The sequence below is a fragment of the Cucurbita moschata genome, unplaced genomic scaffold (assembly GCF_002738365.1).
Source record: "Cucurbita moschata cultivar Rifu unplaced genomic scaffold, Cmos_1.0 Cmo_Scf00024, whole genome shotgun sequence".
NCBI classification, from domain to species: domain Eukaryota; kingdom Viridiplantae; phylum Streptophyta; class Magnoliopsida; order Cucurbitales; family Cucurbitaceae; genus Cucurbita; species Cucurbita moschata.
This window is the reverse complement of record NW_019268540.1, coordinates 2,377,588-2,381,938: the sequence shown is the minus strand read 5'-3', so window position 1 is coordinate 2,381,938 and position 4,351 is coordinate 2,377,588.

Here is a 4,351-nt window from a genome sequence, read left to right as displayed (position 1 = left end):
GGGGGGGGGGGGGGGGGAGATAGACACGAGACAGTGTGCCAGTAAGGACGCTAGCCCCCAAAGGGGGTGGATTTGGTGGGGGTCCCACATTGATTGGAGAAAGGAAAGAGTGTCAGCGAGGACGCCGAGCAAAAAGGGGGTCCCACATTGGTTGGGGAGGAGAACGAAACACCCTTTAAAAGGATGTGGAAACCTTCCCCTAGCAGACACGTTTTAAGGCCTTAAGGGGAAGCCCGAAAGGAAAAGTAAAAAAATGACAATTTCTGCTAGCGATAGGCTTGAGCTGTTAAACATAACCAATTACAATTGTCATCAATATGTTATATCAAAAAACGATCTGGGAGCGGAACGAAACATTTTTTACAAGGGTATAAAAACCTCTCTATAGCAGTTACGTTTTAAAATCGTAAGGCTGACGACAATATGTAACAGGCTAAAACGGACAATATTTGCAAGTGGTGAGAACGAAACATTTTTTATAAGGGTATAGAAACCTCTCTATAGCAGTTACGTTTTAAAATCGTGAGCAATACGTAACAGGCCAAAACGGACAATATTTGCAAGTGGTAAATACAAAACATTTTTTATAAGGGTATAGAAACCTCTCTTTAGCAGTTACATTTTAAAATCGTGAGGCTGACGACAATACGTAACAGGCCAAAACGGACAATATTTGCAAGTGGTAAGAACGACACATTTTTTATAAGGGTATAGAAACCTCTCTATATCAGTTACATTTTAAAATCGTGAGGCTGACGACAATACGTAACGGGTCAAAACGGACAATATCTGCAAGCGGTGAGCTTAGACCGTTACAAAACGTATATTTTAACCTAAAAAATTATCGAGCCACTAGATAGAGGAGAGAGAAAATGACCGATAAACCCTAAGTTCTATTAAAATAGATATGAGATTGGTTTATAAAGTGTGGACCACCAAAACTTTATTAGATTGAAAAAGACTTCTAAACAACTATATATATATATATATATATATAAATAAATAAATAATAAACAAACTTTGTACTAATAATCAATTATCCATGAATATACCAAATATCTTATGATTTGACACTTACCCTTATAATTATTATATTTCCCCTTTCCGCCCTTAAAAAACCCACCGTCTTTCGAAACTTTGTGTTTAATTACAAATCGTGCCCATTTTTGTGCCCATATTGATATTTACCAACTCTTGAAGCCCAAAGAGCAAAAATAAATCTAAAGTGAGAGTTTGCAAATTAGTCCTTCCCTTAATAATGATTGGATTTTCCTCAATGAATAATACATTATTAATATAACAAATCTTTAATTTTTGTCATCAATTAAAGCGTTTATTTTTGTTCTTTTTCTCTCAAATTATTATTATTATTATTATTTATCTTTTATTTATGCCCAACAAATATATTTAAAAAATTGTAAATGTTTTTAATTAAATTTTAGCTTATTAATTTTAGTATTTTACAATAATTTTCTTTTAATATTTAGGATTTCGACTTGCTTTCAAATTCGTTTTATGACTTTTTTTTTTAAATTAAAATTATGAAAACGTCCATCAAGTTACTTTAATTAATGTAAACACCTCAGTATTTCTCTCGGTCTGTGTCAGATAAAATTTCATATACTTTATATAAGAAAACAATTATAAAATTTGTGATGTCACACATTGGTTGGAGAGGAGAACAAATTATCATTTACAACGGGTGTGGAAACCTTTCCCTAGCAGACGCATTGTAAAGCCTTAGGGGAAGCCCGAGAGAGGAAAGCCCAAAGAGGACAATATCTACTAGTAGTGGATCTGGGTCATTACAAATGGTATCAAAGCTAGGTTCTGGATGATGTGCTAGCTTTCTCGCTCTTCCCCAAAAGGGGGTAGACACAATGCGGTGTGCCAGTAAGGATGCTGGCCCCAAAGGGGGTGGATTTGAGGGCGGTCCCACATTGATTGGAGGAAGAAAAGAGTGCCGGCGAGGACGTTGGACCCCAAAAGGAGGTGGATTGTGATGTCTCACATTAGTTGGGGAGGGGAGGAGAACAAACCACCATTTATAAGGGTGTGAAAACCTTTCCTTAGCGCTTTTTAATGTCTTGAGGGAAAGCACAAAGAGGACAATAGCCGCTAACAGTGGATCTGGGTGTTACAAAATTACACAAATTAAATTAAAAAAATTTCATTTCATAAATATTTTAAATTATCAAAATATTTATTACCGAACATCATTCTTTAAAATAAACATAATCCAGACAAGCATCCTAATCACTGTTATGTTTGTTTTAGACGAACTTTTATCCAAAATTTTTAATGTTTTTACTCTAAAATACTTTAAAAATATTTTTAAAAAAATCGTAAAATTCATATATATATATTTTGAATAACCAAAACTAAAAAAAAGAAAAAAAAAAGATGAAAAGTAAGATTTGAATTGCTTTAAATTGAGTAAAATTATTATTATATAAAAAAGGTAAAATTATTATTATTATTGTTATTATTATTATTATTTTGGCGTTTAGGGAGGCCCTAGAATGATAGGGTCTATAGTTCGTAGGGGAGGTGGCTATAAACGAAATAAAAAAAAGACTGACAACCTCTTCTGTCCAATCAAAATCTTTTCACTCCCGCTTTTCCTCCCTTATTTTTATTTATTTATTTTATTTATTCTTCATTTATTATAACAATTAATTACTCTTTATTTTTTACATTATTATTTTAAAACTCATAATATTATTTTCATTCTACAAATTCTAAATATTTTATATTTATAATTTAGCAAAAAAAATTATTTTCTAATATAATTTTTATTAAATAAATGGGTTGCAGTTTATTTATTTACTTATTTATGGGTAAGGTTAAAAATAAGAAAATTACAAAAAAAATTTGGAATTTTCATGGAATTGGCAATATTTTGAACCTAATTTCGGTGCAATTAAATCGTGTCGGTGACACGTGGCGAAGTGGGTTTGGGTCAACCATTATAAAAGGGCAGTTTTACCAAACTTTTGGTGTCTCCATTGTTATTTCAAATTATGCTTCTGCATGCTGTGCTATTAAATTTTTAAAATTATATAAAAAAAAAACTTATTTTTTACAGCTGGGTTTTAATTATTATTATTATATTTGTTTGTGGAAAAATAAAATATTCGTATTTTAAAATATATGAAATTATAATATTTTACTTTTTTTTTTAATTAACTTTTTGTGCATGGGTGGTCTCATTTTGGCAGTCTTATTTTGACTATTTTTTATATTTAATGAGTGAGACGTGTTTGTTAATTAACTTGATTTTTCTTTAATTGTAAAAATACCATATTTCTAAATTAATATTTTTAATATTTCATATTTTAATTTAATTTTTATTTGATCGTTAAAAGTTATAAAAATTCATCGTAGTTAACTTCTCAGCTAAGAAATGCTCGAAAACTAATCGTTCGGTACCTCACAATCCACTTTTATGGGGTCCAGCATCCTCATTGTAACACTGTTCAGTTTCTGGTACTGATATGACATGTGCAATAGCCCAAATCTACTGTTAATAGACATTGTATGCTTTGACTTGCTACATATCATCATTAGTTTCACGATTTTAAAATGGGTATGATAAAAGAGGTTTCCACGCCATTATAAGGAATGTTTCGTTCTCCTTTCAAACCGATGTGAGATCTCACAAAACATGTCATTTTTTAAGCTGTAAAGATAAGATAGAGATTGGTTTGAAATCTCGATGACAAAAAATTGTTAGATTTAAAAACCCGAGACCCGAATAAAAATTATGAACATAGGATTGATATCTTAAAATAAAGTAAATATTTGTTTCAAATATGCTCGTGAACTCGTATCGGACGAAAATGCTACATAATTGCAACCACAAATTATTATTATTTTAAATTATGAAATAAAAATAAAAATAATATGAAATTATGATGTAATTATTAAGAGTATTAATAAATGTGACATCTGAAAGTAAATGAATAAAAATAAATGCAATAAATTAAAATGAAATAATTTATTTTTATTTGGGGGGCAGTTCAATTAATTCAATTTAGGTAATGGAAAATCAAAGGACAAGACACTAAAATTAAATGCATCAAAATTTAGTTAATGGGAGTGTTACATCATTGGCTATAATGGAAACTCTGTTGGGACCCACTAATAAATATTATTTTATTTTCCATTATTTTCTAATTATTTTCTGAATTACATTTTTTATTTTAATATATACTATTTTAGGTTATAAACTTACTAAATTTAAATATATTTTTCTTTTCTTTTGAGGAGGGGCGGTCGTGTGGGGCCCACAAATAGATCGGACGGCTGAGGAATTTATTTTGGATCTTTTTTTTTTTTTTTTTTTACT